Source organism: Theropithecus gelada, chromosome 7a, assembly GCF_003255815.1.
Source record: "Theropithecus gelada isolate Dixy chromosome 7a, Tgel_1.0, whole genome shotgun sequence".
NCBI lineage: Eukaryota > Metazoa > Chordata > Mammalia > Primates > Cercopithecidae > Theropithecus > Theropithecus gelada.
The window spans coordinates 30,084,674-30,108,640 of record NC_037674.1 but is presented as its reverse complement, the minus strand read 5'-3'; positions in this window follow the sequence as shown (position 1 = coordinate 30,108,640).

Here is a 23,967-nt window from a genome sequence, read left to right as displayed (position 1 = left end):
TCATGTTTGTCCCATACAAATCTCATGTTGCAATGTGATTCCCAGTGTTGGAAGTGGGGCCTGGTGGGAGGTGATTGGACCATGGAGGTGGATCCCTCATGAAGGGCTTAGCACCATCCCTTGAAGATAAGTGAGTTCTTGCTCTGAGTTCATTTGAGATCTGGTTGTTTAAAAGTATGTGGCACCTCCCTTCTCTCTCTTTTGCTCCTGTGCTAGCCATGTGAGACATCTGGTCCTCCTTGCTGGCACCACACGCTTGACTACAGAACTGTGAGCCAATTAAACTACTTTTCCCTGTAAATCACCCAGCCTCAGATATTTCTATATAGCAACGCCAAAACAGCCTAACAGAATAGCCTATTTAGGGTGCTCAGGTTGAGGTGTTTCAGTTTCAAAACAGTGGAGTTGAAGTAGTTTCTGCCTCTGTCTCTTAAGATTATTCCAAAGCAACCAGCAAAATAGAAAACAAGAAAAATACTCAAAGAAAATGGGCTGATATATATAATCTTGTATTATTATATGTCATGACAGAGATGAGGCAAGTCAAATGTAAATTCCTGTGGCTTGGTGTGATGGTTAATTCCACATGTCAACCTGACTGTGTGTGTTAGGTGTTTTTGCATTGCTATAAAGGAATATCTGAGACTGGGTAGTTTACATAAGTAAAAGAAGTTTAATTGGCTCATAGTTCTGCAAGCTTTACAGGAGGCATGGTGCTGGCATCTGCTTTGATAAGAATCAATCTCTGAGTTACAAACAATCCAACTATACTTTTTAAGTTATTTTGAGGGGATGGATACCCCATTCTCCATGATGTGCTTATTTCATATTACATGCCTGTACTAAAAACATCTCATTTACCCCATAAATATATACACCTACTATATATGCACAAAAATTGGAAAAACAAAACAAAACCAAAGAACCAACCTCTGTTAACATCACACTTTTCTTCTGCAGCTTTATCACCTCTCTTAGCCTTCACAGAGTTGAAGAGAGTTAGGGCCTTGCTCTGGACTAGGCTTTGGCTTGAAGAAATGTTGTGGCTGGTTTGATCTATCCAGGGCAGTAAAACTTTCTCCATATCAGCAGTGAGGCTGTTTCCCTTTCTGATCGTTTGTGTGTTCACTGGAATGGCACTTTTAATTTCCTTCAAGAACTTTTTGTTTGTGTTCAAAACTTGACTGGTGAGAGAGGTCCAGTTTTGGCCTGTCTCAGCTTTTAACATGCCTTCTTCAGTAAGCTCAATTGTTTTTAGCTTTTGATTCAAAGTGAGAGACATACCACTTTTCCTTTCACTTGAACACTTAGAGGTGTTTGTAGGGTTAGTAACTGGCCTAATTACAATATTGTTATGTCTTGGGGAATAGGGAGGCTCAGGAGAAAGGAAAAGATGAGGTATGGACAGTTGGTGGAACGGTTAGAATACATCACAGCATTTATTTATTGGGTAAGTTTGCTGTCTTATATAGGCAAGGTTCGTGGTGCCCCAAAATAATTCTACTTTTGTATGTCCAAGATCACTGATCATCCTAACAGATATAATAAAAGTTTAAAATATTTCAAGAATTATTAAAATGTGACAGATGTAAGGTGAGCACCATGCCATCAGAAAAATGGTGCCAGTAGGCTTGTTTGACACAGGGTTGCCATGCCAAAATCTGCAATTTATAGGGGGAAAAAGCACCAAAAAATGCAATTATCTGGGAAGCACAGTAAGGTAAAGTATAAGAAAATGATGTAAGTTTTTGCACGTGTATTGAAACATCATGTTATACCTCATAAATATGTACAATTACTGTGTGTCAGTCACAAATTTAAACAAATACCAAAGTCAAATAATAGTATGAAATCATTAAAATAACTTATAGTTTGATATAGTCTTCAATGCCTATGAACAAAATAATGCACTGAATTTCTGTTCTATTTAATTTCCATTTTAATAACTAAGTCAAGTCATAAAAATAATTTTGCCTAAAAGAATTATTTGCTATGCTAATTAACACCTCAAATTATGATTAAACATTTACAAATTTACTGTCTCTCTGGGGAGCCTTACATCTGGGGTACATCTCTTCTGTATACATCTGTTGTTATCTAAACATATTTCATTAATTAAATACAAGATTTAAAAAACCCACAATGCTATTAAAGTTAGAAATATAGCATATGAAAAGTCTGTTGATTTTTAAAAATGTATTTTAAATTGCTAGGTTTAAATGTGTAACAACATAAATATTTGACTAATTTTGCTGCCATATATAGAAGTTTCAGTTTAATAGGGCTACGCAGATCTGAAAAACCAATTGCTCTAAAGTTAACAGTGACAATGGGAAATTAATCAGAATAATTACCACCATGTTAACATCTGGGTTAAGTGAGTTAACAGACACAAAATGTTTAGAATAGTACCAGGCACAAAGAAAGTGTTTAATTATTTTTACTTGTTACTGTTATTACATAAATTATCTTTAGTATCGTCCTTTTTTTTTTTTTTTAAGATGGAGTCTTGCTGTGTCACCCTGGCTGGAGTGCAATGGGATGATCTTGGCTATCTACAATCTCTATCTCCTGGGTGCAAGTGATTCTCTTGCCTCAGCCTCCCGAGTAGCTGGGATTACAGGTGCCCACTACCACACCTGGCTAGTTTTTGTATTTTTAGTAGAGATGGGGTTTTACTATGTTGGCCAGGCTGATCTCAAACTCCTGACCTGAAGTGATCCGCCCTCCCAGGCCTCCCAAAGTGCTGGTAGTACAGGCACGAGCCACTGTGCCCAGCAATATCTTCCTTTTATAGATTTTCCTTGAAACTGCAAACCTCGAAGGTTTTAGCTTTACAAGGAGAAGAACTGAGGAGATAATGTAGATAAATGATATGCAAACTCTCAAATGGTATATATATGAAATTTTTACTTTGGAGGCTAGAGATGCTGTAGTGTAGTAGAGGGAAATTTTATCTCTGGGGTCAGGTCAGGACAAGGGTTGGGTTAAAATAAAAATCTTTGGGGAAAACCGACTTTCTCCTTGCTTGGATTGCTGGCAGAATTCATTTCTTTGTGGCTATAAGACTGACACTGTATCTCCTTGCTGAGTTCCCAGCTGCTAGCAGCCACCTGCATTCTTTGGCTCATGGTCGCCTTCCTCCATTTTCAAAGCTAGCATTGGCAGATTGAGTCCTTCTCACAATTTCAATCTCTCCTCTTTTCTACCTCATCTCTCTGATTTACTGTTTTGCTTTTAAGGATTCATGTGATTAGATTGGACCCATCTAATAATAACCCCTAAGTAATTTCCACATCTGAGGGTCCGTAACCTCAGTCACATCTGCAAAATTATTTCTGCCATAAGTAACATATTCACAAGTTTCTACAATTAGGAACTATTATTCTGTTAATCACAGCTAGGTATTGTGCTAACTGCTGTGCAAAATAATAGTAGTAGTAATGATAATCATAATAGTAACAGTGGTAGCAAGCCCTGTGCTAAGTTTTCTGCATGTAAATTTAATCATTAAACCAACCTAATGAGCTACATAATAGTATGGGTCTTATTTTACAGATGAGAAAACCGAGGCACAAATGAGCAAATAACTTGTCCAAAGTCACTACGTCAATAAGCTAGGGTTTGAACCTAGGCAATCTGATCTTGGAAAGCAAAAATGTCCTGTCCCCAGTGAGTTTATAGTCAAACAGGTGTTGGAGAAAGGAGAAGTTATACAGATAAATGCATGTTTTAATTCTGGTAAATTTTAGGAAGGTGTGGTGTATGCTACTTAAAAAGCCTAAAGTTGCAAGATTTGACTTGTCTAGAGGAAGGCTGGCTGTTGCCTGACTTATGAAGAATGCATAGACATTAACTAGAAAAAGTCGTGGGGTGGGGCGTTCGCTTTCCAGGCAGAAGACTGAGCATCTACAAATGGCCTGTGGCAGTCCGGCGCTTAGCCAGAATGAACAGTCTGAAAGAAGGCTATCGTGGCCAGAAGACAGGAAGTAAAGGGGAGTTGAGTCCTAAATGAGGCTGGTAAAGGTGGGAGCCAGACCAGACTGTGAAAGTTTTGTACTGTGTTTACCTAAGAGTTGTGGGCAATATGTTAAGCCCTGGGTGACATGGTAAGATTGATGTTCCAAATGATAAGTCTGGCTCTGATGGAGAAAACAGATTGGAGTAAGGCAAGAGTGGAAGCCAGAGACCTGGTGGGAGAATGAGACATTGCAGTAGACTGAGGTTTGTTTACAGGGGCTTAGACTACAGGGGTGATGAGGGGTAATGGAGGTAAATAGAAACATTTCACATGTATTTAGGAGGTAAAAGTTTTAAAAACGATGCTGCATTAGATGTTGGTATGAGAAGGTACTATATGTCCTTTTTCTTCTCCAACCTCTGGGATTAATTATAATGTCTTTGGAGTCTTGTGAAACAATGCTTCTTAATCTGGTGTTCTTGGTCCTACTTATTTCTGTGGAGCTCCTGATTCACGAGGTTTTGCTTGAGGCTCTGGAAGTTGGGAATTCAGAGCCAGTTGTTTCATTTTGGTTTTTTGAGGTACCTTGTTTGAACATTCTTATGTTCAAGCACATTTGGGAAACGCTGATATAGACAGTGTGTAAGATAGTGATTCTCAATATTGGTTGCACATTAGGGATGCTTTTAAAAAATATGTACGCCAGGGCCCTACCTGAAACAATTAAGCCAGAATCTGTGTGAGTCGGGCTTGGGCATTGGTGTTTGAACAGGTGATGATGATATGCAGCCAGTATGAACCTCTGAGTTAAATTACAATTTCAGAGAGCATGTGGAAAAAAGAAACCTGGGGTAATATAAAGATAGAAGCATGCCAGACATATGGTAAAAATGATTTATAAAGCACAACATGGACAAATTATTCAAATTGAAATCAATAAAGTAGTAAAGGTACTGAATTAAGCTGTATCCACTGGGATATTTTCAACCTTTTCCAAATGACGGCAGAAAATTATTCTTGCATCTTCCAGCAGGAAAGATTAAATAGTAGATATAGTGCTTGATATACTTCTCTAAATCAGACATAAAGCAGATATATTAAATTGAGAGAACCTCTTCATAAAAGGATCCAAAGTTTTCAAATGAAGGTAAAGTAACTTTGGACGCTTAGCATGATCTGAGGTTATTTATAAAATAAACTAAGGCAAAACTATCATGTCTGTACTTGTAAATTTTGTGTTTTGACTTCTCAATACATTTTATATGAAAAGGTATTAATACTTGCTGTTTGTTATTGGATACTGATGTCCATTGTTGAGGAAGCTTTGCATTTAAAGCAAAGCATAAATAAGAATATAGCTACAAAATGACTTCTGTGATAATTAAGTTAAAAAATAGCAATGCCGGAGACCTAAACGTTACTCTCATTCACTGGTGATGTAAAGAGAACGACCTAGTTAGCTGACGATTTAAAATACCGACCGAAACTTTAGAAATGCAAAGGTCTCCAGGGGGATTCCTGGGGTTATGTTTGTATCAGTCAATCAATTAATCTATCATCCATCTGTCAAATAATCAAGTTATACTCAATATACAAAAACTGTATATTTAAAATTTACAATAAATATATATATTCAATTAATAGAATGTAATGTCTTGACATATTTATAAACTTGTGAACCCTTTGTAACAAAGATAATGAAACATGTCCTTCACCTCCAGAGTTTACTCAGGCCTCTCTGTAATCCTTTGCTCCCGCATTTCCTCGTTCCCCACTTCTCATACATACAGAGTGTTCTCCTTTTTGTCTTGTTTTTTTGTTCCATCCAGAAAAATTATTTTGAGATTTATTTTTGAGATCCATATTGTTGCTTATACCAATAGTTCATTTCTCGTTGTTGCTGAAGAGTAGTTCACTATATATAATCACCTCAGTTTTTCTATATTTCTTGATGGATATTCAGGGCATTCCTAGTTCTTGGCTATTACAAATAAAACTGCTATAAACATCCATATACAAGTATTCACATGGACACGTGCTTCTTTTCTTTTAGAACTTTGGAGTAGAATGGCTAGATGAAATGGTAAGTGTATGTTTGACTTCTTAAGAAACTGCCAAAATACTTCATGAAGTAGCTGTATCATTTTACATTCTCACCACCAATGTTTTCTCCAGAGACTAACCCCTCCAAAGGTCTGCCTGGGTGGATAAATCTGTCTGTAAATATTTCAGAGTTCGGGCGAGGGAAGGGGACTGGATCTAGTACTCTCAGTAAATCCTGTTTCTAGCATGGCACCTCACCTCAACTTTTATCGTGCCTCCATGACCTGGATTCTGACACACTTAGACTCAATTTCTACAGAGAATGAATTGATTATCTCTTGAAACGTGGAAGAAAGAGGAAATTACCTGGTTGCATGGAGTCAGAGAAAGACAGAGTCCAGTTGTTCTTTTACAGACTTTTAGGCAATGCCGCATTTTCAGTGTCATGATCCCTAACCCCCTTTAACTTCAGAAATACCCGGCATCTCCAATGTCTGAAATTTTCTAGGATTCTAAAAGATGAGTTAGCTTGTTTCTCACTGGAATCTTGCTTAGCATCTTCTTTCTCCTTTCTGTAAAGTCAGCTATCACCTAGCAATTTTCCATCTTCCAGAAATGGGTTAACATTTCTTGCTCTATCACTTAATATAGTACTATATTTCTTTTATTGCTTACCTGACACTTTAGCAATGTTTGGAGAGGGAGCAGCGATAAATTTTTGCATTATAACTCTATTGTTACAGCACTTCAAAAAGGAACTTAGAGACACTAGAAGATATTGGAAGGAAAATCAAGGCAGGGCTGATAGTCAACGTGTATTGTTCCAGCTATGCAAGGTAAAACAGCAAAACATTTTCATGCATATTTGTTATTAGTGGCTACTCCAAGACTCCTGCCCCTTCTGAGACCTCTGAATGTCTCCCTTGATTTAGCAACTAAAGCGGTAATGTCTGATATAATAGGAGAGCTTCTAGGACCCTGCTCTGGCACTCGCCTCTGTTCATTTTGATTGGGTGGCATGCGTTCTGATTGATCTGCAAGTGTTTTGATGAGTTGGCGGCTGGTTTTGATTGATCATATCCATAATACATGCTGTTAAATAATTTTGATATCACTCTTGAATTAAAGAACTCTAACCCATATCATCTGAGGAGGAATTGAACAAAATGAAGTATGAGGTTAAAGGAGAGCAGATTCAGGAAGGATATTTTAATTATTTTCAAATACAGTAGGACTTACTGACATATTTGAGATAAACTACAGATTTAGATCTGGGGCAGATTTAATCTCAATAAAACATGAACCTTCTAAAGGTTCAACCTTTTCAAAATTCAAATGAGCAGTTTTATTTATTCCCTAACCTTGGAAAGAATAACATATTTACAATTGTGTCTATCTACAGTACGTTATATACAACATAAATACATGATTTTAAAATATAACATACTCTTTGTTTAGACTATAAAAGCAATGCAGGCTTTTATAGCAGTGCATGCTGGAAAACTTAGCATAGGAGAGTATGAATAAGAGGCCGGGCATGGTGGCTCATGCCTGTAATCCCAGCACTTTGGGAGGCTGGGGTGGGTGGATCACTTGAGCCCACGAGTTCAAGATCAGCCTGGACAACATGGTGAAACCCTGTCTCTACTAAGATACAAAAAAAAAAAAAAAAAAAAAAACAATTAGCTGGACATGGCAGCATGTGCCTGTAGTCCTAGTTGCTCAGGGGGCTGAGGCACAAGAATGGCTTGAGCCTAGGACGTGGAGGTTGCAGTGAGCCAAGATCGTGCCACTGCACTCCACCCTGGGTGGCAGAGTGAGACAGTCTCTCAAACAACAGCAGCAACAAAAAATAAAAACCAAGAAAACTATGAATAAGAAAACAGAAAACTCTGTCATGTTACAACCCAGAGGTGATGATAATGTATTATTTCCATGTAATTGTTCTTCTAAGTAAAAGAAATAAATTTGTCCTTTGAGGTTTTCCTATCTTATGTATTTGACATTTGAGCCCTTAGTTTTATTAAAATTTTTGATGCATAAAATTTTATTTGCTCTATAAACATCACAATAATATTTTATATCTTCTGTTTTGTACATAATCAACAGCAAATGGAAGAGTGTATTTATAGTATACAGATCACAAACATGATAGCCAGGAGCACTTTTTTGTTTTATTTTGAACTAATAGAAACACAGAAATAAAATATTTTAAATCAGAATTGATAGGACCTAGCAAGTAAAAATGTTAAATTTCCTATCAGTGTTGAGAAACATGAGGTACTTATAGATGATGTTTAACTCTCTCTAACGTGGGAGTGTCAGAAAACTAATAATTATACATCTTTATTTTATTTTTTGTTTTTTTAAATTATACTTTAAGTTCTGGGATACATGTGCAGATCATTATAATGCAGCCCTTATTTTAAATATCTACATCATAATGATTTCAGACCCCATCCTTTAGATCACAGGAAGAAGTCCATTTCTTATCCAAGAAAATTATGGAAGTCCCTAAAAATGTATGTACACAATACGCATAACATGTACTGAAAATCGACCCATTGGCTGTATTTGGGAATTGTTTTATTGGATTGTATTGTGCTTTTGTTCTAAATCTCAGGAATTCTTAGATCACTTCACTAAATCCAGTGGCTTCTCTGGGTCATACTATTCTTCTATCAGTTTACTTACTGGATGAATATAACCCTCTCATTTAATTTCCCCAAATTATATTTCAGGCGAGGCCATGATGTATCGAAGAAATTGAGTAAATACAGATACATAGAGCACAATAGAGGAAGCATATTACACTGCTGTAAGAAATAGTTTCCCTTAGTATGCAGATACTAAGAAAACCAGAGAGTTCATACCTAGCTCCTGGCAGGCTGCTGCTTAGTCAGGGACGTCTCAGCTCCATCAGCAAGTAAACTCTGCCATCTAGTACCACGTATACTGGGAGACAACCTTCCTGGGTGCCAGAAAGAAAAGCAGGTCTCCTCCCCTGTTGTCCAAGGATATCTTGCTTATTTAATAATCTTGTATGTTTGACAATGGTAGTAGCCATTCCTTCTTAAAAACCCACACCCCACTTACAATGATGTGGTTAGGCTTTCCTGACCCAGGAAACACATTCATGATAGTTGTCGTACATTTCTAAAAGATTAAACTATTTAGTCTTAACTTCATATGTAATACCAACAGTTCAGACTAAATATGTTTATGTGTGGAAGAGGGTCTAACTTTTAAAAGGCAAGTGATCCTAAAAATAAGAATACTCAATTTACATTCACATACAGAATATATAATATTTAGATCTGCAGCTTCTGCATTGAAAATTGCTGGGATTCCATAGTTTTCCAAACTCAAGAGGTGTATACTTGCTTTATATTTGTGTAACTAAAGAATCTAGTCCTGTGATTTTTTTTTCTAAAAATGTCTGTTACAAATGTAAATTAAAGTTGTTTCCAAAGGAAAGAAAACTGCTAGTAATGTTACTTTTTCCTTTTTTTTTTTTTTTAAAAAATAGCTTTATTGAGTTATAATTCATATATCATGCAGTTAATTCATTAAAGTGTACAGTAATAGCTTCTAGTGTATTAAAAGATGTATACAACCATCACTACAGTCAATTTTAGTTTTCACCACCTCAAAAAGAATTTCCATGACCTTTATTTGTACACTCCCATTGCTCCATCCTCTCATCCCCCCATCCCTAAGCAATCCCTGATATACTCTCTGTCTGTGTAGATTTTCTTATTCTGAACCTTTCAATAAAAATACTGTGTGACAATGCATATTAGTTCATTCTCACACTACTATAAAGAACTGCCCCAAACTGTGTAATTTATAAAGGAAAGAAGTCTAATTGACCCACAGTTTCACATGGCTGGGGAGGCCTCAGGAAACTTAGAATCATGGTGGAAGGGGAAACAAACATGTGCTTCTTCGCATGACGGCAGGAAGGAGAAGTGCTAAGCAAAAGGGGGAAAAACCCCTTATAAAACCATCAGATCGCATGAGAACTCACTATCACTAGAACAGCATGAGGGTAACCACCCCCATGATTAAATTATCTCCCACCAGATCCCTCCCACCACATGTAGGGATTATGAGAACTACAATTTAAGATGAGATTTGGGTGGAGATACAGCCAAAGCATATCACAACGTATGGTTTATTTGACTGACTTCTTTCATTTGGCATTGTGTTTTCAAGGTTAAATAATTTTGTGGTGTGTATCAGTACTTTTTTATGGCTGAATAATCATTGTATGGCTACCACATTTTAAAATTCATAAGGCGGACATGTGGATTTGTTTCCACCTTTTGGCTATTATTAGTAATGTTGCTATAGAGATTTATGTACAAGTGTTCATGTGGTCATATGTTTTTATTTCTTTTGGGTACATACCTAGGAGTGGAATTTCTGGGTCATATGTAAGTGGTAACATAAGTCTTATTTTTCTTAAAATTATAGTAAGCACTCTGGTACAAATTTTATACATATAGGTAGACACACACGTGTACTCACATGAGATATCTACTATTTATAGTTAAAAAGAAAAGAGAGGAAAGGATAGAGATAAAAAGCACTGATAAGCCTACCATTCTGTGAAATACACTTTTGGCTCTTTGGTGTACATGTCAAGAAATACATACAAGTTTGTCATAACATTGATAGTTTTAGATGCTTCCTTTGATCCTTAACATGATGATGGATGTTGTATGCATTATTGCCTCATACAAATGTGTCATAACTTATTTAACCAATTTCCTATACTGGGTATTGTGGTCATTTTAAAACCTGGTATTATTAATACTTATTTTAATATATAAAGTTGGTACATGCATTTTGGTCCTTGGAATAAATTCCCAAGAGTGGGATTGATGGATCAAAGATTAACATATTGCTACATATTGCCAATTTGAATCTCATAACTTTAAGGTCTTGTAAAACTAGTTTTTATAAGACTTGAATGAGAAAACATGAAAGGGTGCTATCTAAAGCAAGGTAGTCTTCATTTAATTATTTGAGCATTTATACTTATATGGAGAGGGTGGTGCTATGATAGATATTTGAAGAAAAGAAAACTATGTGAAGCACCAAAGAGAAATGCCAAATAATGGGAGGCAAACAGATGTTCAATGCTGATAGTTTGACTCAAAGAATGGTAGAAACTAAATGGCAAGAGAGATGAGTGTGCAGTTGGCTGTAGTAACCCTTTTCTAATCTTGGTTTTGCAATCAAACATCTGTGCTGTTTTTAATATAAGCCACATTTAATTGAGTACATGTGAACACAAAAGCAGATAGCAACTGTTCTTTAGCAAATGATGGTGGCTCTGTGGGTTGTCCACAGGGAAAATATGTCTATCCTTTCAGTTTATGGAGAAAATACAGTGAAAACTTACCCTTAGGCACCAAGCTAACTGCAAAGGAAGTCAAACAAAAAGTGCTAAAAACTTTTTTTTTTCTTTTTTTTGGCAAAGATGTGTGAAACAAGAGAAAATGCTCATACAAAAGACGATAACTTAACCAGTAAGCATTGCTCCAAGTCCTTTCAAAGAAGCAAAACCTAAAATTTGAAGGAGAACATACATTAAATCTCAATACGATTTCAATATTTCTTAAAGATCTGGAGAAGCTGATTCAGAAGAAGGGATATAGCGAAAACATTAAACTCCGTCAATATTTTGTTTTGAAAGTGGGTTGCCTTCACAATTTTTATTTGCATTTATGTTTGTCTCACATATGTTAATGCATAGATTCAATGCCACTTTTACTGCTCACTTTTTCTTAACCACTATGCTATGAGAACTTAAATGTATCAGACATGGCTTTCCTACCTTTGTACGTTTTTAGAAATATAATTTCCTTGTTTGAAGGAGTCTGCAGTTGGAGAAGCCTTCCCAGAGGCAGGAAGGACATAAGTTGATTTTAAGGATGCATTTGCTTCCCTAGCCTGAAAATCAGTACATGAAGCAAACCAAAGTTCTGTTCTCAGATTTGGAACACAGCACTTCTGGGACTTTTCTTAGCAGCCTCTATAAATACATATAAGTTCACATTGCAGTGTCACGTAGCAGGAAATTCTAGAGGTCAGTGGTCAGAAATAAGAGGAAGAGCCAGATGCAGTGGCATGAGCCTATGGTCCTAGCTACTCAGGAGGCTTGAGGTGGGAGAGTGGCTTTAGCCCTGGAAGTCTGAGACAAGCCTGAGAATTTGAGGCAATTCTGGACGATACAGTGATGACACCCATCTCTTAAAAAATAATAAATGAATAGAAACAAAAAGAGGAAAAGTGATCTGATGTAGCTGATTACTGAGAAAGTGCAGAATGCAAAGAGCCTCAAGGAGGAGATATTTGACTGTAGGCAAGTGACTCAAGGCATTTTCTGATGTCTTCTCTGTGTTCCTTGGCCAGCAAGCTCTATGGCATTCACCTGAAAGCCACCATATCATTGAACAGTTATGGGTGAAGGGCATTCTGGGGGTCTTGGGGAACATGGCTATAAAGGGACATATGACCTTCCCCCAATTCATGTCAATTACTTCTCCTAAACCCATACTTTGTAGCTGGTACCGCTTATATTGCTTCTTTACTAAGTGTCTACATTAATAAAGTTCCTGTCATAAAGGTAGGAATCTATTTTCTTTAGAAGATTACAGATTCTCAAGGAACAAAACAATGTAACTGTGATTAAAAGGTTCATATTCAAATGGCAGTTACTGGTTATTTCTTTTCTCAGCTAAATGTAATGTTCACTTATCTTGATTTTTAAATTAGTAGTAGTGAAGAGTAGGGATCCCTACTCAGGTCTCAGTGTCTAATCCCTAAATTGAAGGTATTTTAACAGATTGTCAATAAAATTAATTTTGACTGTAAATTCTGATGAGCTTGTTTGTTTTCTTAAAACAAGCACAGGATTCTTCTAGTCTTGGACTCTGATTAAAAATGTGCAATGGCTTCCAATTGTCATAGGTTTTAGACTAGCATTTAAATATATTGGACTGATTTGCCCCCAGTCTACTCTTCTAGCTTGCTTCCTCACATTCCTCACTACAAATCCTCCACTGACTTGGTCAGTCTCCTAATTATACTACAAACATAACTCATCTTCCCTTCCCATCCTGCGTGCTTTCTCCTTCTTTCGGTAACACTCATTTTCTTATCCAAATACTACACAGTATTTTTATTCTAGGTACATATTCATCTCTTCTTTGCTCTTTGGGAAGACTGGGACTTTGGAGTGAGAGGAATCTTTGATCTTTAGTAGCTTAGTCACTTTGGACCAGTAACTTACAACTTCTGTAGGCTTTAATTTCTTCATTTGAAAAACAGGGATTCATGAGAATACCTGGATCATAAAGGTTTTGTGAGGTTACCTGGAAAGCACTTAACCTGTTGTTGGTACATAGTAGACATTCAGTAGATGATGATGTTGAGAAAGATGATGAATATCGGCTTATATGATTGCATATTTGGTCTTTGTCAGGATAGTCCTGCCTTATGTTTTAATTCATATCACTGTGAAAGATCTTCTTGAGTTAAATTTTTCTTCCTATACAGCAGTGTGTGATTTTTTCTTTCTATTTCTAAAAGTCGCCTTCTACCTGTGTGAGGAAAATAAGCTAATCTCTGTGAGAAAGAAAAGTCTCCTAGTGTTTGAGAGAAAGCAGCCAATTTCAGAACCACAGCTTCTCTGGCTGTCGGCCTTAGCCGTGCTTTATTTCTCAGAGTTTTTAGTCCATTCCACTTTCTCTTCACTCCTCCCTGGCTCACAGTAGTAAACTGAAGCATACTTTATTGAAGAAAGAAGGAATAATTATATCATGCTTCTCAGCTGTAAGCACATGAGTTTTGATGCCTTTCAGGAGGAATACATTAGATGGGCACCTGGTTGGCAATCAACCTTCTCTGCCTCATTGGATGACATTTAAATAATCACTCAAATCTGCAGTAACTAGAGAAGAGTATTTCAAATGAATTATTGAGTATTTACTTCATATTACAGTTTAATGATTAGGCATACAGATAAATAAGGGAACATTTTCATGACATCCATACTATTGAATGCAATGAACGTGTAGAATGCATTTTGATTTCTAAAAATTCCTACAGTTACGGGTGAACAAAAACAATACATCTGAATGGGGAAAATTTCAATTCTTTTCCAGGTTCATGTTGTCTTGCGGCTTTAGAGATGCCTAGGACACTGAAATAATTGATGATTCATAGGCAAATTCTTATTTGACTTGGTAATTATGTCCACACAAGTTATTTATAGGGTTTTAAAAAAATTAACCTGTACTACTAGAGTATTTTCCCTGAAGATCTCTCAGTAGAATGGGGCAGACATATTTATTTTTATTTTTTGTTTATGTAAGTTCTATTAATACTCACCATATTAACAATTAACATTGAGAAATGTTCAAAATATGTATACAATTATCCTAATATGTTACATGTTAACAATTTTTATGAGAAACAATTTTGTTTTTCAATAATGAAAATTTTTTTATTGTGTAATTTTTTATTATGTAAATTTAAGGTGTACAACATGTTTTCGTGTATTTCTGCATGGTGAAGTACTTACGACAGTCAAATTAATAACATATTATCTTCCATAGTTACCTTTCCTTTGTGCATGTATGTGTGTGTGTGTGTGTGGGGGGGGGTAAGAGTATCTAAAATGTATTGTTTTAACAAATGTCCAGTATATAAAATGTAATATCATTAATTATAGTGCTCATGCTGTATGCTATTTCTCTACACGTATTAATCCTGTGTAAATAAAAAGTTTGTAACATTTGGTCTACATCTCCCATTTCCCCTGTGCCTTTCCCAACTACCATTCTACTCTGCTGCTTTGTGTTTATTTTTTTTTTTTTAAGATTTCACGTATAAGCGAGATCCTATAGTATAGGATTTGTCTTTCTATATCTGGCTCATTTCAGTGAACATAGTATCGCCTAGGTTCACCCATGTTGCTGAAAATGGCAGGATCTTATTTTTTAAGGCCAAATAGTATTCTGTTGTGTATGTATACCATGACTTCCTTATCCATTCATCGATCAGTGGACACTTAGGTTGTTTCCCTATCTTGGCTATTGTGAATAATGCTACAGTAAGCATGGGCATGCAGATATCTTTATGAGGTGGTGATTTCATTACCTTTGGGTATATATGCAGAAGAAGGATTACTAGATCATATGGTAGTTCTACGTTGGATTTCTTTTAGGAAGCTCTGTGAAGTTTTCCAGGGGCTGCACAAATCTGCATTCCTACCAACAGTCTACCAACGTTTCCTTTTCTCTACACCCTCACCACCACTTACCTCTTGTCTTTTTTATAATGAGCATCCCAACAGATGTTAGGTGATAAATCATTGTGGTTTTGATTTGCATTTCCCTGATGACTAGTGATGTTGAGCACATTTTCATATACTTGTTGGCCATTTGTATATCTTCTCTAGAAATAAGTCTATTCAGGTCCTTTACCTATTTTTTAATCAGGTTATTCTTTTGTTTTGCTATCAAGTTGTTTGAGTTCCTTCCATATTTTAGGTATTAACCTCTTGAGAGAGACTATGATTGGTACATATATTCTCCCAGTATTTAAGCTGTCTCTTCAGCCTCTTTACCATTCTTTCAACAGTGTTTTTACCATGAAAGAAGGTTCAACTTTGTCAAATACCTTTTCTGTGTCTGTTGAGCAGCTGTTTTTTGTCATTAATTCTGTTAATGCGGTTTATCACATTAATTGATACGCCTTTTTTTAAACCAACACTGCATACCAGGGATAACGCCAACTTGGTCATTATAATTTTTTTGATGTGTTCTTGAGTTCATTTTGCTGGTGTTCTCTTGATGATTTTTGCATCTATGTTCATCTGAGATACTGGCCTGTAGTTTTCTTATTGTGTCTGGCTTTGACATAAGAATGATGCTGGCCTCAAACATGGGTTTGGAAGTATTCCTTCTAGTTCTAAACTTTAGAAGAGTGTAAGAAGAATTTGAGATATGTTCCATCAATATCTAGTTGATTGCATGTTTTTAACATGAAGGGATGTTAAATTTTATCAAAGGTCTTTTCTGCTTCTATTGATACAATCATGTGGTTTTTGTCTTTGGTTCTGTTTATGTGATGGATTACATTTACTGATTTGCATATATTGAACGAGCATTGCATCCCAGGGATGAAGCTGACTTGATTGTGTGGATAAGCTTTTTGATGTGCTGCTGGATTTGGTTTGCCAGTATTTTATTGAGGATTTTCACACTGATGTTCATCAGGGATAGTGGCTTGAAGTTTTCCTTTATTGTTGTGTCTCTGCCAGGTTTTGGTATCAGGATGATGCTGCCCTCATAGAATGAGTTAGGGAGGAGTCCCACCTTTTCAGTTGTTTGGAATAGTTTCAGATTTGTACCTCTTTGTACTTCTGGTAGAATTGGGCTGTGAATCCTTCTGGTCCTGGGCTTTTTTTGGTTGGTGGGCTATTAGTTACTGTCTCCATTTCAGAAGTTGTTATTGGTCTATTCAGGGATTTGACTTCTTGATTTAGTCTTGGGAGGGTGAATGTGTCCCAGAATGTATCCATTTCTTCTAGATTTTCTAGTTTATTTGCATAAAGGTGATACAGTATTCTCTTAGTTTGTATTTCTGTGGAGTCAGTGGTGATATCTCCTTTATCATTTTTTATTGTGTCTATTTTATTCTTCTCTCTTTACTTCTTTATTAGTCTAGATAGGGTCTACATATTTAGTTAATTTTTTTTTTTCAAAAAAACAGCTCCTGGATTCACTGATTTTTTTAAGGGTTTTTTGTGTCTCTATCTCCTTCAATTCTTTTCTGATCTTAGCTATTTCTTGTCTCCTAGCTTTTGGTTTAGTTTGCTCTTTCCTCTCTAGCTCTTTTAATTGTGATGTTAGAGTGTCCATTTGAGATCTTCCTAACTTTCTGATGTGAGCATTTAGTGCTATAAATTTCTGTCTTAACACTGCTTTAGCTGTATCCCAGAGATTCTGGTATGTTGTCTCTTTGTTCTCATTGGTTTCAAGTAACTTATTTAATTCTGCCTTAGTTTCATCAGTTACCCCGGAGTCATTCAGGAACAGGTTGTTCAATTTCCATGAAATTGTGTGGTTTTGAGTGAGTTTCTTAATCCTGAGTTCTAATTTGATGGCACTGTGGTTTGAGAGACTGTTATGATTTCAGTTCTTTTGCATTAGCTGAGGAGTGTTTTATTTCCAATTATGTGGTCGATTTTAGAATAAGTGTCATGTGACACTGAGAAGAATGTATATTCTGTTGATTTGGGGTAGAGAGTTCTATAGATGTCTACTAGGTCCATTTGATCCAGAGCTGAGTTCAGTCCTGAATATCCTTGTTAACTTTCTGTCTCATTGATCTAATCCTGACTGTGGGGTGTTAAAGTCTCCCACTATTATTGTGTGGGAGTCTAAGTCTCTTTGTAGGTCTGTAAGAACTTGTTTTATGACTCTGGGTGCTCCTGTTTTGGGTACATATATATTCAGAATACTTAGCTCTTCTGTTGAATTGTTTCCTTTATCATTATGTAATACCCTTCTTTGTCTTTTTTGATCTGTGTTCATTTAAACTCTGTTTTGTTGGAGACTAGGATTGCAACCCCTGCTTTTTTTTTTTTCTTTCTATTTGCTTGGTAAATTGTCCTCCATTCCTTTATTTTGAGCCTATGTATGTCTTTGCATGGAATATATCTCAAAATAATAAGAGCTATTTATGACAAACCCACAGCCAACATCATATTGCATGGGCAAAAGCTGGAAGCATTACCTTTGAAAACTGGTACAAGACAAAGATGCCCTTTCTTACAACTTCTGTTCAACATAGTATTGGAAGTTCTGGCCAGGGCAATCAGGCAAGAGAAAGAGATAAAGGGTATTCAAATAGGAAGAGAGGAAGTCAAGTTGTCTCTGTTTGCAGACGACATGATTTTATATTTAGAAAACCCCATCATCTCATCCCAAAAACTTCTTAATCTGATAAACAACTTCAGCGAAGTCTCAGGATACTAAATCAATGTGCAAAAATAATAAGCATTCCTTTATACCAACAATAGGCAAGCAGAGAGCCAAATCATGAATGAACGCCCATTCACAATTGCTACAAAGAGAATGCATACGAATATGACTCACTAGGGATGTGAAGGACCTCTTCAAGGAGAACTACAAACTGCTGCCCAAGGAAGTAAGGGAGGACACAAACAAATGGAAAAACATTCCATGCTCATGGATAGAAAGAAACAACATCATGAAAATGGTCATACTGCCTAAAGTAATTTATAGATTCAATGCTATTCCCATCAAACTACAGTTGACATTCTTCACAGAATTAGAAAAAACTATTTTAAATTTTATATGGAATCAAAGATGACCCTGTATAGCCAAGACAATCCTAAGCACAAAGAACAAAGCTGGAGGCATCATGCTACCTGACTTCAAACCGTACTACAAGGCTACAGTAACCAAAACAGCATGGTACTGGTACCAAAATAGATGTATAGACTACTGGAGCAGAACAGAGGCCTCAGAAATAACACCACACATCTACAACCATCTGATCTTCGACAAACCTGACAAAAACAGGCAATGGGGAAAGGATCTCCTAATCAGTAAATGGTTGATACTTCAACTTTATTTGTTAGTGGTTTGTTGAAACTTTCTATTTCTTCTTGATTCAATCCCACTGGGTTGTGTGTTGCTAGGAATTTATAAATTTTCTCTAGGTTATCTCGTTTGTTGGCAAAGGATCCCTTATGATCCTTTTCATTTCTGAGGCATCTGTTGTAATATCTCCTCTTTAATTTGTAATTTCAGTTGTTTGAATCTTCTCTCTGCCTTAGTTAGTCTAGCTAAGGATTTTTCATTTTTACTTATTTTTGCAAAAACTCACCTCTTTCTTTTATTGATACTTTTATTTTTTTTAATATTTTTTATTTTATTGATATTTTTCCTACAGTTTCTCTATTCTCATTTGATATGTGACTTAACATATGATCTATCCTGGAGAATGTTTCACGTGGACTTGAGAATATGTATCCTGTGAATGTTCTATATATGTCTCTTAGCTCCATTTGATTGAAAGTATAGGTGGAAAAAAAAAAAAGAAAATATAGGTGAAGTCCAGTATTTCCTTATTAATTTTCTCCTGGATCATCTTGCTGTTGCTGAAAGTGTAATATTGAAATCTACTGCAAGTATTGTATTGCTGTCTATCTCTCCCTTCAGATCTGTTAATATTGCTTTATTCATTTAGGTGCTCTGATATCAGGTACATAAGTGTTTATAATTCTTTATCCTTTTAATGAAGTGACCTCTTTATCATATAATACTTTATTTTCTTTTTTACAGTTTTGAATGTAAAGGCTATTTTACCTGATAAGTATAGCTGCTCCTGCTCTATTTGGGTTTCCATTTGCATGGGATATCTATTACCATCATTTCATTTTCAGTCTACGTGTTTCCTTACAAGTGAAATGAGTCTCTTGTAGGCAGCATGTAGTTGGGTCCTGTTTTAAATTCATTTAGCTGCTCTGTATACTTTATTAATTTTTGGCCATGTACATTTAAAGTGGGTAGGTAAATATTTACTATAGATATTTTATTTATTGTTTCCTGGATATTTTGTAGATTCCTTATTCCTTTCTTTCTTTCTTGCAGTCTTTCTTTGTAATTATATAATTTTCTGTAGTAGAATGCTTTGATTATTTTCTTTTTCTCTTTCGTGTATCTACTATAGGTTTTTGCCTTTGGGTTACCATGAGGCTTAAGTGAAACATCTTGTACCCAACTTAACTTGACTCACAAGAAGAGGTGGGGATTTCTAAATGAAGCTTACAACTGGTCCTTTAGGTGTTCATGTTTTAGGAATCTTCAAAATTAACCTCATCTCTGGAGCTCTCGGTGCCACTGTAATGAGCTGAAGGGATTCATTTCCTGCCAAAGGTAGCTAAATCATCTCTCTTACAGAAACCAACAGTGACTCAGACATTCAGTCATTTCTCTATTCATTCATTTACAAAACATACATTAAACAACTGGGTGTCAGATACTGCTCTATGGTTGAGTGATGCCAATATAAATAGAGCACATTTTCTGTAACTGCAGCAGTAGTATGGTGGTATAAAGGTTAAAATGATATTGGAAGCTTTTCAGAATTAAAACCGTGTGACCTTGGGCAAGTCTAAACCTCTCTGATATGAGTATCCTCAACTATAAATTGGGATAATATCTGTCCCAAATAAATTATCTTTAGATGATCAGATATGCTAATGCACATGGGAGTAATTTTAAATGGGCAATACAAATGTAAGGAGATTTTTTGTTTGTTTTGCCTTTTTTTTTTTTTTTTTTTTAACATAGACAGCTGGTTAAATAGACTTAAAAGCATTCCTTCTCAAGTGTCCAAGTTGGTAGAGAGCCATGGTGACTGGAATGTCAGAGGGTTGAACATGTCTTGTGTGTTTTAAAACTAGTTTCATCACTAGGACTGTTGCAAAAGAAAAGCACAATGACAATGCTGAATTTAGATCTGTCATAAAACGAGTGATAAAAATACATCTTTTCAAATTTTTAATGCTCTTATTAGGAACTTTTAGTTTTCACAAATGAAACATGGTTTTGTATCTTTATAGCCATCCAACTTTTAAAATTATCCAGCATGTTCCTGAATGTAACAGGTTTTAATTTCCAAGATACTCTTTACTGCTCCATGTATTGCAGCCTAGAAGCAAATATGAAATCCATGAACATGCAGTCTTATTTTCAGACTACCTATTTGTTTACTGAGTAATTTATCTCATTGGTAACATATTAAACTAATATGTTTAAAAACACTTGTACAGCTTGGTAAATGAAGGAATATAAATATATCTGACCCCAGGGATATTCTTACAAATGTCCAGTAGTATAGGAAAAAATATGCTGAGAGAAAAGTATGCTGGTATAATGTATCTGGTTATAATTTATTAAAACCTTCTTGCCTGGATTAATTATTGTGTGAATGAATTTTAAAATGTCACATAAGTAATGTGTCACGATGAGCCTGTATAATTAAAATGTGGTTTACCAGTTGCTTTTCTCAGATTATAAATTATTGACATTGTGATTGCATTAGTGCAACTGTGTTAATTTCTCTCATATTTAATATCTGCCCACAGGAATAGATTTCCTTATAATATTAATGAACCAAAAGACGGATGGTGAGTCTTCACTGCCATGGTTGATCTGATTTGTAAAAAGCTAATATGGTTATAGGAATTCAATGTTACGTTTATTTTTCTCTTCTGTATCATAATCTAGTAGCTAAACGGATTGGAAGTCCCTTTTAGGGTCAGTGCTCACATAGAATAGCAAAGCTGAAAATCAGTCATGCCCTGAGATTAAAATGGAGTGGTTGGGAATATGTAAGTTGGGGGAAGTATGTAAACAAACAGATAATATGAAAGAGTAGAAACAGAGTTAGTCACATGAAAGCAGTTCTGGGACAGGGTTTCAGGAAGACATGGCATTTGCATAGGTCCAGTCCTGACACTTCCCAGGGTTAGTTGATCTCATGGTTAATCATATCCATGCCTAACTCATTGGTTTACATTGTATATGGTTTTCATTCATAAAAATTAAAGTATAAATGGCCAACATGTCTGTGAAAAAAATCCTCAGCATCACTAATCATCAGGGAAATGCAAATCAAAACAATAACCAGATGTTGTCTTTCCCAGTTAGGGTAACTATTATTAAAAAGATGATAAATGCTGGCAAGGATGCAGAGAAAAAGGAACTCTTATACACTGTAGATGGAAGTGTAATTTAGGAAGGCTATTAAGGTAAACAGTATAAAGATTTCTCAAACAACTAAAAATAGAGCTACCATATGATCCAGAAATCCCACTCCTGGGTATTAATCCAAAGGAGAGGGAATCAGTATGTCAAAGGGAGACCTGCAGCCCCATGTTTACTGCATCACTGTTCACAATAACTAGAATATTGAGTCAACCTGCATGTCCATCAACAGATGAATGGTAAAGAAAATGTGGTATATATACAAAAGGGAATTCTATTCAGCCATAAAAGAGAATAAAATCCTTTCATTTGCAGCAACATGGGTGAAAACTGGAGGACATATGGTAAGAGAAATAAGGCATATACTGACAAATACTGCATGTTCTCACTCATATGTGGGAGCTAAAAATGCTGACCTCATGAAGGTAGCGTGCAGAATGATGGTTACTAGAGACTGGGATGGGTTTATGCATGTGGGAGGGGATATAGAGAGTTAATGGTTGCAAACATATAGTTAGAAGAAATAAATACCAGTGTTCAATAGCACAGTAGGATGAATATAATTAACAATATGTATTTCAAAATAGCTAGAAGATTTGACATGTTCCCAACACAAAGAAATGATAAATATTTGAGGTGACAAATATCCTAAATACCTGATCAATAACCTGATTTGATCATTACATACTCCATGCATGTATCAAAATATCACATGTATGCCATAAAATATACAAATATTATGTATTGGTAAAAAAATTTTATAAAGAATTATGTATAATGACCAACATAAATGAACTAACAAAAATAAAAGATCGAGGAAAAGTAATCCTTTGAATCATGCAGGGGAGTCTACCAGTGAGTTCCTTCAACAGACAGGAATGGCCTTTCCCTTAAGCCTTTTATAGTATCACATCTTGCTAAGCTAAGTGGAACTTTTGTATTTAAACACAGACCTGGTTTGAACAATGTATGAACTTAAATGAAAGCCAAACACTTCATAGTGATTGGTTCAAATGCTGAAAGAGAAACCAGCAATGATGCATTTTGAGATATGTATTTTTTTCTAATCTGATGAGATTTGCAAGAGTATTATCAGTGATATATATATTTTTTCACCTAATACACTAATGTTGGAACCTAACCCAGGAGTAAGCTGTGACTCCATTTCATTCTCCATTAAGAAGAAATGAAAGTTTACCCAGACCAAGAAGTCCAAGTAAGGCAGATACTGGACACTGCTGGATACTGCAGGACTAGGCAGTAGCTGCCTTGAGTCAGCAGATAGCTAATAAAGAGGCAGGCACATCCAGGTTGGTAAACAGGTTTCAGAGAGAAACAGCAATGGGTAGGAAAGCACAGCTACTGAGATTCCAGGCTTAAAAACAGATTCCAGAGATGAAGAAATAAGCAACGAAAGGGAGAAGAAAACAAGAAAGAAAGGCTAGTAAATATTACAATCTGATCATAGTGAGGAAGTCACTTGATTTCTGACATATTGGATAAATTACAGGTTATGTGCCAATTAAGTACAATAAACATTTTAGCGATTTCTTTACTTCAAATACCCAAACATTTCATTCCACAATCAAATTTTCTTTTTTTCTATTTGTCTTAACATTTTTGGCCATGTTAAACATGTATTTATATTGGAGGAATCAAAGATGTCTTATATATTTAAAAATCTTGTATAGTACAGTTCTTATTAGACTATACACACATTGACTGGAGAATTTTCTTTGCTCTTAAAGACACTAAGGAGAAAAAAAAAAAAAAACACTGGAAAACTATAGAAAAAATTATGGCCCAAGTAAAACAGCAATATTAACTTTTTGCTGTTTGTCTGCCAGGGATACATAAACTTTGTTGTAGGTTGTTTATCCCAGGAAACAGACTCAGATGGTAGTGAATGGGAAGGATGTTTCTTAGGGAGTGGACTTGGGCTCAGCACCTGGGGTGTGGGGAAAGGAAAGGGATTAGGGTTGGGCCTGGGAAGAATTGGGGCTGTGATGCATCACAACAGGGACTCAGCTGACTCGAAAAGGGGCTCTGAAGCTTGGGTAGCCCCTCAGAGTTGTTCCACTTTGGGGAGAGGAGCTGGTCGTTGATCCCCAGTACGTGGGTAGGGATTCACTGGGG